At 42.7% G+C, this 15,095-nt stretch overlaps 1 protein-coding gene and 1 long non-coding RNA gene across 2 annotated transcripts in view; both read left to right on the forward strand.

Moving 5' to 3' along the window:
• The first annotated feature begins 1,893 nt into the window (after positions 1 to 1,893).
• Hmox2 (heme oxygenase 2) overlaps positions 1,894 to 15,095 on the forward strand; it is a 36,929-nt gene continuing 23,727 nt past the window's right edge. The window contains exon 1 of the mRNA XM_021185273.2: positions 1,894 to 2,082. The gene's annotated coding sequence lies outside the window, so the exon portion shown is untranslated. The remainder of the gene's footprint in view (positions 2,083 to 15,095) is intronic.
• Positions 5,587 to 11,010, forward strand: LOC147000571 (uncharacterized). The gene is made up of 2 exons (XR_015045720.1): positions 5,587 to 5,990; positions 10,304 to 11,010. It is a non-coding gene; the product is annotated as an uncharacterized LOC147000571 (long non-coding RNA).

The raw sequence follows: 15,095 nt of genomic DNA on the forward strand, positions 1-15,095 counted from the left end.
CCACATGGTGCTCACAACCATCCGTAATGAGATCTGACTCCCTCTTCTGGAGTGTCTGAAGACAGCTACAGTGTACTTGCATATAATAAATAAATAAATAAATAAATAAATAAATAAATCTTTAAAAAACATTAAAAAAAAAAGAGAGAGATGGGTCTCTTTAATCTATCTTGCTTCCAACTGGCACCCATCAAGTGCCCTAATGATCACACCCACCCCCCAGGAGAACACCTGACTGCCTCCACTTTGTTAAAAAGCCCTACTGAGCTGGGCAGTGGTGGCGCATGCCTTTAATCCCAGCACTTGGCAGAGGCAGGTAGACTTCTGGGTTTGAGGCCAGCCTGGTCTGCAGAGTTTCAGGACAGCCAGAGCTACATATTGAGATCCTGTCTAGAAAAACAAAACAAAAGGAAGCCATAGGAACTGAAGGACCTTAAATCGTTATGATATCAGGACACCCATTGGTGCCAGGACAGATCTAGCAATGAATAAATTAGGTAAGAAAAGAGGTGGTACTCTGGTTTTTGGAAATGTTCACCATGAAAAGCTCTGATAATATAGCACAGTGGCAGAGTTCTTGTCTAGCATGCTGGAGATCCTGGATTCAATCCCTAGTAGTGCGTCCTCTTTCAACAACAACAACAACAAGAACAACAACAACACAGAAAAGAAGGCTCTGAGGAGAGCTTACATGAACCACTTTCTTGTAACTCTGTCCCAATAAAATCCAGCACCCTGGTCCTGCTCATGGAGAAACTGCCTTCATACTTTGGTCATCAATTACATTATCTAGGCTGCTTCCAGAACTTGTTGGTTTTGTGTGAATAGTGTTGAGTAGGAAAAGATTCTGCAAATTTGGTTAAAACTTCTAGTGTGGAACTCTTCCTAGCTTGTGGGTGCATCGTGCACCTGAATAACAGAGAGGTAGAAAGAGAACATTTGTTGGGTTGGGGAGACATAACTCTGCAAAAGGAAGGAGCTTTTTTATGTCCTCCTTGCTCAATGACACGGAGACCTTTATATTTATTATAAAGGTGAGGCGCAGAGCCAGGCAGACTCTAAGCTATCCTCACCAAGTATGCTGGCCTACTTCCCAGCCATGTGGGCCTTTCCTGCCTTCTCAGGCTTGCTCTGGCTCCTCCTCCTTCACTCCTGTTCTGTTTCGTCTCCTTCCTCTCCCACCTGAGATGCTCTCCCTGTCTCTGGCCTCAGAAGTCCTGCCTTATACTCTCCTGCCCAGCCATAGGCTATTAAGCTCTTTATTTAACCAATCAGGAGGTGATAGAGAATAATATTTTATAAAATACTGAGTCATACTAAAGTCGAGACTGGAGCTGGACCTCTGGGTACAGGAATCAGACTAAGAATACAGAGTGCACAGAAATGTCCCTCAGCATAACTCAGTAAGAGAGCTTACTCAAAATCTAGAATTCCATCTCCAGCACAAAACCAAACCAAAACTTTAATAGTTAAAAAAGTAATTAAGTGCTGGGCAGTGGTGGCGCATGCATTTAATAACCCCAGCACTTGGGAGGCAGAGGCAGGCGAATTTCTGAGTTCGAGGCCAGCCTGGTCTACAGAGTGAGTTCCAGGACAGCCAGGGCTATACAGAGAAACCCTGTCTCGAAACACCTCGCCCCCCACAAAAGAATCTAATAATTCTTCCCCAACAAGTTACATTCCTAACCCGTTGTGTTTTTGTTTCAGCACTGACAAATGCTCACACTGTAGCCTAGGTTGCTCTTGAATTCTCCAACCTCAGCCCCACCCCTGTCCCCCACCGAGTGCTGGGATTCCAGGCTTGAGCCCCCACTCTCGATCAACAAGCAGTTGGCTTTTGCTGACACGCCTCCTTCCTCTCCGGTTAATATTACTACTCCCCACTCCGAAGCTTTCTCGGAAGGCAGGGTCGGCTCGCCCACGAGCCTCCCGCTAGCTGCCGCGCGCCTGGGGGCGTGGCCTGGTGACTCCGCCCCTCGCTGCGTGCGCACGTCCTACCGTCCTGGCGCTCGCCCTCTCGGCTGCGAAGGTACAGAGAGAGTCGCAGACGCGGGGACTGAGTGACCTGCGGAGCTACTGACGGTGAGTGGTCCGCTCTGTGCCCGGTCCTCTCCTCCCGGCTCCTTGCATGGCGGCGGCCTTCTTCGAAGCTCTGCTCCGCTGTCTCCCCGCGACTCGTCCTCAGCCCGAGGGGACGTCGGGCGGGGGGTGGCCGGAAGCGGGCTGAGGCGGGCGAGGGAGCGAGCGGGAGACTGGGGGTCGGAGAGGGGGCGCCGAGCGGACCTTGAGCGTCAGATGAGCCCGAAACCGCGGACGTCGCGCTCTAGACGGCCTTTGAGCTCCATCCCCAAGAGTCCTCTGGTGTTCCCGTGGGCACAGCCCCTCCCAGCGTCACGAATGCTCTTGAGGTGACTCCGGGGTCGAAGTTAGTGCAGCAGCGCAGCACATGAGCCTACCTGAGGTCCCAGAGGAGCCCGGGGCGTGGCGGCCTTCTTGGTCAGCCTTCAGTGGCTCCCCTCGGTGGCAAGATCCCTTAGAATCCCTATGGGGACTTGATGAGTGACCTGTGGTTCCGAGTGCAAGACTGGGAGGACTCAGTCGTAGATGTAGCCGGTTGGTCTGGACCAGGAGGTCACCTGTCACCACCAAAGCACAGAGCTCCAGGTGACTTAATTGTTCTGTAAGAACTGCCGGGACCGCCTTGCACACTGCTTGCACAAGGACTGTCTGTGTCATGCCGTTTAAATTGGTTCTGAAGGACCAGTTGTGGCCTGTGTTCAGTTGTGGGCACCGCAAACCAACTAGAGGAGGGAGTGTTCCCGAAAGACAGAAACATCATATACTGTCCAGTTGAGGGAGAGCGCTTGCTCTTCAGTCCTTTCTAAATCCTTGAGTGTTTTACCACCTATAAAGTGAGATTGTTGAGAGACTCGTGAAGTAAATCCACTAACATCCCACAGGCGAGATAACGGCCCGGAGATCTTAGTTATGCATGGACATCCTGTGATTTTTCAGAAGTGGATTAGAGATTAGAAATGGTTTTGTTTAAGTGGTCATACTGGCCTTAAACAGTCCAGTCATGTAGAAGGTTTTGTGTGTTCCTATTTCTGGTATAGTGCTACAGTTTATAATAGTTATTATAAATGTCATTTAATACATAATTATAAAGATTATTTTGGCGATGCAGTTTGAACAAGATGAGCATGTATTTTACTACTGAGCCCACAACCCTACCCAGTGTTTTGTGTTTTGAGAAGGAAATCTTGCCATGTAGTGTGCACTAACTGAATTTGAGATCCTCAGGCTCCTAACTGCTAGGATTATGATGAGCTTGCACTATAGTGCCCAGCCTAAATCTTTTTTCCCCCTCTTTGAGTCAGGCTCTCTCAAAATTATTTAGTCCTGTCTTTAAACTGTCTCTATAGACAGGCCTCAACTCACAGAGATCCCACTGCCTCTGCCTCCTCTGTGCTGGGATTAAGGTATGTACATCCATCATGCTGTTTTGTCAATGTTTTTAGTTTCTTTGAAGAGTAAAAAGTATTCAGTTTTTTCTTTTTTTCCCAGAAACATCACAAGACATAATCTGTTTGCTAGGAGTTCCCAGTTCAGTAGGATATTTATAAATTCACTTGATAAAAATTGGTAAACATTTGCTGATAAAGTGCCTCAGCCAAAACACTGATTAGGGTGTGAGGATCTGTGAGCCTTGGAAAGTTGTGTGTTTACTGAATGGCCTGATCTCACTGGGGACCTGAAGAGGAAATCCTGCAAGGCCCCTGGTTTGACTTGAGTTCCTTTCTTTCTTTGCTTGTGGCAGTCAGTTGAGACGTTGAGTCACTAGATATAGGAATATGAGTGCTCTACAATTGCTAAAGCCACTGAGCTACAGAGGTCAAATGTTAATTGTCTTTAACTTAGTCAGATGTGTTGAAACTTGGCAGACTTGGATAGTTGGGCCTACCTTGACTTTTAAAAATTCCTTTAATAGCTGACTGTACTGGACAACTGCCCTTTGCATCAGAATTGCACCAAAAACTGGAATATCACCCTTCCAGAAGGCAGATCTTTTAGAAACTGTAATTGCATAATTCAGAGTAAAATTCATAACTTAGCTTTTCACTCCTTGGAGAAACAAAACAAAATAAAACCTCAAATGGTCTTTGAATCTTACTGGCCATAGTTAAGTAAAAAATTAAATGTATTCCTTTTTTGGATGCTTGGGAAGCAACCAATGGGAATTTCGGAGCTGGTATAAGACAGTGATCTGCTGTAATTCCAGCATTTGGAGTTGTTCAAGGACATTCTTGACTACTTATGTCCATTGGTGTTTTTCCCACGTTTGTGTCTATGTGAGAGTGTCTGATCCCCTGGAACTGGAGTTAAAGACAGTTATGAGCTGCCATGTGGATGCTGGGAATTAAACCTTTAGAAGAGCAGTCAGTGCTCTTAACTGCTGAGCCATTTCTCCAGCCCCCTAATACCAGTTCTTGGCAATAGAGAGAGATTTTTTTGCTTGCTAAAATTTGTAGCCAGGCATTGGTTTTTAGACTTTTTTTTGTAGCATCTGAGCTGGAGTTGGGGTGCAAGGTAATCTACTTGAAAATTCAGGAGCAGCCAGACAGTGGTGGCATATGCCTTTAATTTCATCGCTTGGGGGGCAGAGCAGGCAGATCTCTGAGTTCAAAGTTCAAAACCAGCCTAGTCTATAGAAAGAGTTCTAGGATAGCCAAGGCTACACAGAGAAACCTTGTCTTGAAACAACAACATTACATGTATGCTCATCAGGGAGGTCGGAGCACAGCTTGTGGAGGTTGGTTCTCCTTCCACAGTGAGATCTAGGGATCAAACTCACATCGTTAAGCTTGCACTGTTACCAGAGGATCCATCTTGCTGTCCAAGAAAGAGACTTTTTTTTTTTTTTCGGTTTTTTGAGACAGGGTTTCTCTGTATAGCTCTGGCTGTCCTCCTGCCTCTGCCTCCTGAGTACTGGGATTAAAGGCCTGAGCCACCACACCTGGGTAGAAAGAGACTTTTTTAGTTGGCTGTTTAAATTTTAAAAACTGAGATGGGGGTTGTTGAGGTTGGAGAGCTCCGTGTTGGTTCTTTCTTTACAACCATTTGAGTCCCAGGGATCAAACTCAGGTGGTCATGTTTGGTGGCCTTTCTCCACTCTACTCTCACTGGCCCTGTTTTGCTTTTGAGATGAGGCTTTCACTTTGTAACCTAGAGTAGACTTGAACTGGAGATCCTTCTGTTTCAGCTCTTTGAGTGCTGGTATGACAGTGTTTCCCATTACACCCAGTTAAAAAATGCATGCCCTGCTTTTTTATTCTTAATTTTTTTTTTTTTTTTTTTTTTTTTTTTTTTTTTTTTTTTTTTTTTTGGTTTTTCGAGACAGGGTTTCTCTGTGTAGCCCTGGCTGTCCTGGCACTCACTTTGTAGACCAGGCTGGCCTCGAACTCAGAAATCCGCCTGCCTCTGCCTCCCGAGTGCTGGGATTAAAGGCGTGCGCCACCACGCCCGGCTTATTCTTAATTTTTTTAGATTATTTTTTACTTATGAGTGTTTTGCCAGCATGTTAAGTTGTGTACTATATGTGCACCAAGTACCTGAAGGTCCCTTGGATCTAGAATTATGAATGGATGTAAGCTACCATGTGGCTTACAGATCCTGAACCTGGGTCTTCAAAAGCAAGTGTTTTTACCCATGGAGCCATCTCTCCAGCTGCTGTTCTTTTTAAAGACAGTCTTACCTGACTGGCCTGGAACTCCATATATTAAGATTGAAGGGATCTTCTGCCTCCTAAATATTGGAATAAAAAATTTCTTTTCCTTCTTTGACACAGGGTCTCTCTCAATGTGCTTGTATGTTAACCTGAACTCACCAGGATCTTCATCTTCTGCTTTTCTAGTGCGGGGATTGTTTGCACTACCATTCCTAGCCCAGGCTTTAGTTTTTATAGCCACAAAAGTGGTTACTAATGCTTGGTGAGTTCCCAGTCTTTGGAACCTTTAAATACTGCTTATTTATTTAAGATGGGGATTACTAAAACCATCTATTTGGTAATTCTGAGATTGGGACTGGGAATCTGTGGTTTTTAGGATTTGATTCCTTTTTTTGTTGCGGGGGTGGGGGGTGGGGGGGTGGGGGGGAGGAAGAGGGTGGTAGTTCTCTGTGTAGCCATGGCTGTCCTGGAACTCTCTGCAAGCTATGCTGGCCTCAAAAGTCTTGAGAACTGCCTGCCTCTGCCCCTCAAGTACTGGGATTAAAAAGTGTGTATTACCAACATCCAGCTAGAATTTGATTCTTGCCTGGCGTGGTGGCGCACGCCTTTAATCCCAGCACTTGGAAGGCAGAGGCAGGCAGATTTCTGAGTTCGAGGCCAGCCTGGTCTACAAAGTGAGTTCTAGGATAGCCAGGGCTATAAGAGAAACCCTGTCTGGAAAAACAAACAAACTAAAAAGAATTTGATTTTTTTTTTTTTTTTTTTTGGTTTTTTCGAGACAGGGTTTCTCTGTATAGCCCTGGCTGTCCTGGAACTCACTTTGTAGACCAGGCTGGCCTCGAACTCAGAAATCCACCTGCCTCTGCCTCCCAAGTGCTGGGATTAAAGGCGTGCGCCACCACGCCCGGCCCCAAGAATTTGATTCTTGATTAGTCCTTTGGAATAAAGCCCAGACTGAGCAGAGAAGGGAATGAACTGGAAGACTTAGAAGTTAATGGGCTACATGGCAAAAGAGGACGACAGGGTAATTGTCAGTACTGTTAGCTGTGTTCTCAGTTTGTGTGCAAGAGGCCAACCAAGCAGATGTTACCCTCTTTCTGCCTAGGGGAAAATTAAGTTTTGTCTCAGGAATGGCTTTTGTTTCCTTCCCAGGAGTATCATGAACCTAATTATTGACATAGTTCTCAGTAACTTTAAAAGGGCTTTAGGGAAGAACAGAATAATGAGCCTGCTGTCTTGTCCCTAGCTTGCCTTGAATACTCCCAGCTTTTGCTTTTTTTTCCCCCTGAGATTTTCTTAGTTTTAAGAGACACTGGTTGTACTGTAGTTTGTATTCATTTACCTGAGAGTCCAAACTACTCTTTTCTTTCTTTTTCATTCTCTCTCTCTCTCTCTCTCTCTCTTTGGCAGGTACTCATTTTGTAGGTCCAGGTTCACTTTGAATTTATGTTGACCCTCCTGAGCATTTTGCATGTGGGGGTTACAAGCAAGTGTCCAATTTGTGACTTATTAGTACTTTTTATCTTTTTTGTTTGGTTGGTTGGGTTTTTTGTTGTTGTTTTTTCAAGACAGGGTTTCTCTGTGTAGCCCTGGCTGTCCTGGAACTCACTCTGTAGACCAGGCTGGCCTTGAACTCAGCAATCCGCCTCTCCCTCCCAAATGCTGGGGTTATTAAAGGCGTGTGCCACCACTGCCCAGCTACTTTTTATCTATTAAAAGTACTATATTAGTACTTTTTAAAGCATATGTTGTTAGTTAATCTAGTTGTCTGGCTTGTCTCTAAAGTAGTTATTATAATTATATTTTTCTGACAAACATGATGACCTAAGCATACAGGTGAACTGAAGGAATTGATGGGTAGTATATTTGAAATTAGAGCTACTCTGTCAAACCTAGAATCTCCATGGTACTGTTATCTATGTTGTATAGCTAGCATGTGTAGAATGTTGCACCCTGTTACATGTTATATTTTTACTTTTCCTATCACACTTATTTGAAAGCTATTTGAAATCCAAAACAACATCCTAAGCCCTCTTTGCTTTTTTTTTTTTTTAATTTTTATTTTACGTGCATTGGTGTTTTGTATGTGTGTATGTCTGTGTGAGAGTATCTGAGCCTCTGGAACTGGAGTTACAGTTGTGGACTGCCATGTGGGTGCTGGCAATTGAACCCAGGCTCTCTAGAAGATCAGCCAATGCTCTTAACCACTGAGCCATCTCTCCAGCCCCCTTCTAGCTGAAGAGTGTATTTGTTGATAGTATGTAGCAGCACTTGCTCAAATAGTATAATTCCCCTCATAGATCCTTGATTTGCTGGTTTCTTCTGGAAGCTATTACTGTGGCCCCTCTAAAACATTTGTTTTTAATTTCTTCTAAAATGGGGGGGGGGCACTGAGTCAGTAAAGTGTTTGCCATAAATGCCTGATTTCTGATCCCCAACATGCATGTAAAAAGCTGGTGTAGGGGTTAGAGAGGTGCCTAAGAAGATAACTTGGTTCTCTTGGAGAGGACTAGAATTATGTTCCCAGCATGGATGGTTCACAACTCCTTGTAGCTCAAATTCCATGTGATACAATGCCTATATTTGGCCTCCACCAATACTTGCATGCTTGTATACATACAGACTGACATACAGACACACATATCTTAAGGGAGGGAGGGAGGGAAGGGTGAGTGAGCGAGTTCTTGGGGCAGCACACATCTGAAGACTGCTGGATATAGGTAGATTGCCGGAGTTGGCTGGCCAACCAGTCTGGCCATATCTATAAGTTTCAGGCTGTGGGAGAGATCCTGTCATTTTTTTTTTTAAAGGTATAGAAGCAATTGAAGAAGACAGATGATATCAACCTCTGGCCTTCACATACACTTACATGTATATATGCACTTATATGCACATGTAAACACATAAAACGATATGGGTGAACAACTAGATGGGTGAGATGTAGGCAGTGGCTTTGAGTGTCTTTCTGAAATCTCAGCCTATTCTTTCTAGTAGCTAGTCTGTCTTGGCTCTTTGAATTTTTCTGTGTATATGATTGGTTATATCATTAACCATTGTTATATCATTTCAACTTTTACCTCTTTTCTCTCCAGAAGAGGTCTGAGATTAGGACTGAAAGTGTCCTCTTTAATACATTGGTTATTTTCACTAGACAGCTCTGAAGCTATCCCAGAGCACAAGCAGAAACACTGCATTAGAATAACAGACTCTTCTTCTATCTGGGAAACTTACGAATTCAGCAGCTCTGTGACAGACTATGATTTAAAACCAAGTATTAGAACCAGGGTGGAATTTTTTGTTGTTGGTTTATTGTTTTGTTTTGCTTTTGAAGCAGCTACCTCCAAACTCACAGAGATCCACCTGCCTCTGCTTCCCAAGTGTTGAGATTAAAGGCGTGTACCACTATATCCAGTCAGAACTAAGGATTCTTTTTTTTTTTTTTTTGGTTTTTTTTTTTTTTTGGTTTTTCAAGACAGGGTTTCTCTTTATAGCTCTGGCTGTCCTGGAGCTCACTTTGTAGACCAGGCTGGCCTCGAACTCAGAAATCCGCCTGCCTCTGCCTCCCGAGTGCTGGGATTAAAGGCGTGCGCCACCACGCCCGGCAGAACTAAGGATTCTTATGTCATTCTCTGTAAGGACTAAAGGAACTATGTATCTCTTAAAAATCTCAGTATCACACTGGCATATATTTCCAAATTGTAAAGGAGTTGACATGTTAAGTACATATGCCGAGTGGTATGAGGATAGCGGAGCAGAAATGTGAACCTGTTGAGGGGCGTGGTGGCGCTTGCCTTTAATCCCAGCACTCCGGAGGCAGAGGCAGGCAGATTTCTGAGTTCGAGGCCAGCCTGGTCTACAAAGTAAGTTCCAGGACAGCCAGGACTATACAGAGAAACCCTGTCTCGAAAAACAAAAACAACAACAAAAAAAGTGAACCCGTTTGGGAAGTGTGTATTCAATCTCTAAGCTGTGCCAAGTGAAGTTATACTAAAGACATCAAAAATCTTATTATTATTACTTACTAGGAACTGTTATTCTTACTAGGAACTGTTCTCATCTTGGAAAACCCAGAACAGTACAATTGCTGTAAGATTTATCATTATCCTCCTGATGATCAGTGTTTTGAGGAGTCAGGAAAGTTAAAGAGCTGAAAGATTGAAAAGTTGGAGAACTAGAACCAAACCCACAGTAGGTCAGGTAAAAGGAAAAGGAAAGCAGGAAGGAGTCCAAAGAGGAGAAAGCTTTAGACAAGTCCCCAGTTGTAGTGCAAGTCTCATGCTCAGAAAGTGTCACTCATAAATTTCTAAAACAGGGTTTTTAAAAAAAAATTTATTTTTTATGTATATATGAGTACACTGTAGCTGTCTTCAAACACATCAGAAGAGGGCATTGGATCCCATTATAGATGGTTGTGAGCTACCGTGTGGTTGCTGGGAATTGAACTCAGGACCTCTGGAAGAGGCTAAGAGAGTCTTAACCTCTGAGCCACACCTTTCCAGCCCCCTAAAAGAGGGTTCTTAGCCTGAAATTTTGGGTGTATAGGTTAACTTTATGGAGATCTATTCTTGGTTACAGATGGAACAGGAAACTTCTTTTTCTGTATAAAATAATCGATTTGACCTGGAATCCTTCATCTGATTCTCAGCACAATGAAGAATGACAAAGGGTTATTTCTGGCAAATAGCCTTCCTTCTCATATTCAGAAGTGGACAACTGTATCTTTCTACCTGTTAGACACTATTCCAACTGAACTACATCCAGACTCAGACTTTTGTCTTTTGCTTTTCAGCAAATGGTAGTCATTGATTATTTTTTTCTTTGTGTTGATAACTAGGGCCTTGGTGTGGTGTTTTAAACTATAGTATGTGAATTGGTTGTATAGTTGTATTGGTTTTACCTTCTAGTGGTTAGCTCCTTTCTTGAAGGAACAAATGTAAAAAGGTGCTGCTGTGAAGTGCAGACTCTCAGGACAACTGAGAGGATACAAGGATTTGTTTCCTTAAACTGAACTAGACAACAAGGAATTTCTGATGGAGTCTGAGAAGCATTTGTTGCCATGATTGTAAAAGAATTGCTCCTGGGCCTGGAGAGATGGCTCAGTGGTTAAGAGCACTGGCTGCTCTTCCAGAGGTCCTGAGATCAATTCCCAGCAAACACATGGTGGCTCACAACCATCTGTAATGGAATCCAATGCCCTCTTTTGGTGTGTTTAAAGGCAGCTACAGTGTACTGATATAAATAAAATAAATAAATCTTAAAAAAAAAAAAAAGGATCATGAAATGCTCTTGCAGAGGACCAAGGTTCAATCCCTGGTACCCACTGGTGGTTCACAACATTTACAACTCTAGTTCCAGGATCTAACTCTCTCTTTTGACCTCTGAGGTCACCAGGCATACATACATATGGTACATATAATCACAAGAGTTGAAAAGCCGGGTGTGGTGGCGCACGCCTTTAATCCCAGCACTTGGGAGGCAGAGGCAGGTGGATTTCTGAGTTCGAGGCCAGCCTGCTCTACAAAGTGAGTTCCAGGACAGCCAGAGCTATACACAGAAACCCTGTCTCAAAAAAAAAAAAAAAAAAAAAGGAGTTGAAACATGCATATATTATGTTGTAACAAAATTAATCTTAAATTTTGTATCAATATACAAAGATTTTAACCAATGAAAACCTTAAACTTGTATCAATATACAAACTTTTGTGCCAGTGTAACAAAAGATATCCTCAGTACTGCATCAAAATATAAAGATCTCTTATCAATGTTAGATTATGTCTATAAAATATTTTTAGTTTAAGAGTAGATTTAATAGTCTACTCCTATTTGTCTAGTTTCTTATATTTCTATATTCTCAATTTTCTTCTCAACCCGTTTTTCCCTTACTCTGGTGGTTTGAATATGCTTGGCCTAGGAAGTGGCACTATTTGGAGGTGTGGCCTTGTGGTAGGTGTGGCCTTGTTGGAGGAAGTGTGTCACTGTGGGTGTGGGCTTTGAGAGCTTCCTCCTAGCTTCCTGAGGATGCCAGTCTTCTCCTATTTGCCTTTGGACAAAATGTTGAACTCTCAACTCCTCCTATGCCATGCCTACCTGGACACTGCCCTCTGAAACAACTGACCCTCTGAAACTGTAAGCCAGCCCAGTTAAATGTTGTTAAGCGTTGCCGTGGTCATTATGTGTGTTCAGCAGTAAAATCTAAGATCCTTACCTAGGAAAGGATAGAGAAGAGGAAAGGAAGATAGAAATTCCTGAGTCTAAGCTCCCTATTTTGTTTTCTCCCTGTCCATTACCATTATTATTTGCAGTCATCCCTAAATGACAACATATCTATAAATCATAAAATGACTATAACCATCCACCCTAACTTAAGGGACTGGGACTAAGGCAGCCTTATAATTGCTTCCTGCTGAATTGGGGTGAAGAATTCCTGTTTGGGTTCCCAAAAGGAAATTGGAAAAATGGCTAAGTCAAAAGAAAGCTAGCCAGGCGTGGTGGCACACGCCTTTAATCCCAGCACTCGGGAGGCAGAGACAGGCAGATTTCTTAGTTTGGGGCCAGCCTGGTCTACAGAGTGAGTTCCAGGACAGCCAGGGCTACACAGAGAAACCCTGTCTCCAAAAACAAACAAACAAACAAACAAACAAACAAACCCTGTCTCCATAAATAAATAAATAAATAAATAAATAAATAAATAAAGCTAGCTGGTATCATTTGTTGTCCAGTCTCCATACTTTGAGAAAGTTCAGAGCTTAACTGAAGTCCTGATTGGAACTTCTGATCCTAGAGAACCATGGGCACTGGGTGGTGTAGCACAACACCTGGAGTTCTCCATGCTACTGAGGTATCTTGATAGCCTGAGCATTTAGCCAATGAGCTTCCATTCCTGGGCATCTGGGATCAGCAGTCCTTGGTGAAGCTGTTCTAAAAGCAAGTCTCTGGAAACTTCATCAGTTTGAGGCAGGATCAATCAGGGAGCTGGAACAGCGGGTTTCAGCATCTCAGCAACCCTGAGAGTGAGTTCTGTCAGGGCTACCCTCTTGGTCTTCCATTCTGTAATATATAAATCTTAGAAGCAATATACACAGTTCTATAAAGACATCTGAATGGAATGTGCAGGGTGCACATATCAATTAAGGATGATTTTTCTGCTCTTAGTTTGAACAGGTGAAAAAGACAACTGCCTTTTTTTTAGAGGTTAGTTTGATTATATAACCAAACTACAATATAAATCTCTATTCAAGCTATCTGAAAGGATAGCACGATGAATCCTGAGGACTATGTAGCCAATAAGACCCATTGGCTATGTATAGCTGAAGTTCTGGCTAGAGACATTTTTATGTCTTAGCCAGTTTCAGGGCTGTTCCCATGTAGAGGGTTCAGCAAATCATGTTACCTATCCTGTTTGGTCTTCTTGATTTTTTTTCTTCCTGTCTGTAGCCGAGACCCCTATCAAATCTGATTCTTATTACTTTGGAAAGATTCCAGAGCCTTTCTTCTTACCTTTTAACATAAACTTAGAGCCTGTCTCCCAAAATAGCATATCCTTTGTCTGGCAGTCTAAAGTCATTCAGAGTATAGGTTAATCCAATTTAGTAGCCCCTTTTCTATCTTGGTCTGCTTTATTTTGACCTATTTCGTAGAGAGTTTGTAATACCATCACAACTGTAGAACTTACAACTGCTGTAATTTAAAACAATTAAAACAGTTGTTTTATTGAGACAGGGTGTTTCTGCGTAGCTTGGGCTGACTTGGATTTGCTCTATAGATTAGACTGACCTCGAACTGACCTCGAACTCACAAAGAACCTGTGTTCCTGCCTTTGTCTTCCAAGTATTGAGATCAAAGACCTGAGTTTATTTACTATTTATGTACCCTTGATAACATATCAATTCCCATTTCTTTCTCCCGTCATTGGAGATGAGTATCTCTGTGGATAAATACGTCTATATCCCCCCTTCTCTTTTTATAATTCAAGATTGATGTGGGTGGGGTGGGCAGGGCAGTGTGTGTGTGGGGGGTATGGGGGCCTTTTGGGATAGCATTGGAAATGTAAATGAAGAAAATACCTAATAAGTAAAAAAATAAAAATACAAAAATCACAAAAAAAACAGAAACAAAAACAAAATAAAAACCAAACAGACAAAAGAGATTGATGTGTATTTATTTATTGATTGATTGATTGATTGGTTTTTTGAGACAGGGTTTCTCTGTGTAGTCCTGGCTATCTTGGAACTCACTCTGTAGCCAGGCTGGCTTCGAACTCAGAAATCCGCCTGCCTCTGCCTCCCAAGTGCTGGGATTGAAGGCGTGTGCCACCACGCCTGGCTATATTTATTTTTTAAAATTATTAAGGATATTTATACTTATTCTTAAAAGCCTACATACTATCTTTAATTTATAAATGTGTCATTCTGAAGTTTAGAGTGTCATTTGCAAGTAGCTGAATCTATCATCAGAGGGTCCCACTCTGACTTTATTGTGTAGACCAGACAAAGAACCTTTTATTGGACTAAAGAGAAAACATCTTATGTATTGTATGGATGCATCACCTATCCATTAAAATGCCTGTGCTCTATGGCTTAGGCAAGAAATAGAAGGTGGGACATCGAGAGGAGAAAGAATTCTGGTAGAGGAAGAGGTGGGAAATTTGTTGGGAAGATGTGATGAGATGGATGCATGGTACCTTTGCACAGATAACCAGCCATGTGGCAGAATGTAGGTTAGAAAACATGGGATATTTTAAGTTATGTTTATTCAGAGAAGAGCCTAGCTATATGGCCAAGGTATTTGTAAATATATTTTGAGTCTGAGTTTTATTTCTGGGAGCATGAGGCTGGAAGGAAGAACCAGGGCCAAACTTCAACAATTTGCCTCTACCTTTGCCTCTGTTTCTTAACTCTCTGGGAGCCCTATTATGATTATTACTATTATTATTATTATTACTTTTGTGGTATATGCCTTTAACCCCAGCACTTGGGAGGCAGAGGAGGGCATCTCTTTGAGTTCAAGGTCAGCCTGTTTTACACACTGAGTTCCAGGACAGCCAGAGAGCTATGTAGTAAGACCCTGTCTTTTCTTTTTTTTTTTTTTTGGTATATGTCTGTATATTATGTATGTGTGGGTATGTTTGCCAGTGTTTGTTTGTCTATGTGAAGGCCAAAGGTCAACTTCAGATAGCTTCTTTTATTTAATTTTTTTAAAATTTAAATTATTTTATTTATTTACATTGAAAATGTTGCCCCCTCCCAGTGTTTTTCACCCCAACCCTCTTCCCCTTCACCTCTGAGAGGGTGCCTCCCCCAATCCCCTTTCCTGGGGCATCAGGATTCTCTCCCACTGAGGCCAGATAAGGCAGCCCTCTGCTACATATG

The sequence above is a fragment of the Mus caroli genome, unplaced genomic scaffold (genome assembly GCF_978045245.1).
Source record: "Mus caroli unplaced genomic scaffold, Mus_caroli_1 scaffold_17, whole genome shotgun sequence".
Taxonomy (NCBI): domain Eukaryota; kingdom Metazoa; phylum Chordata; class Mammalia; order Rodentia; family Muridae; genus Mus; species Mus caroli.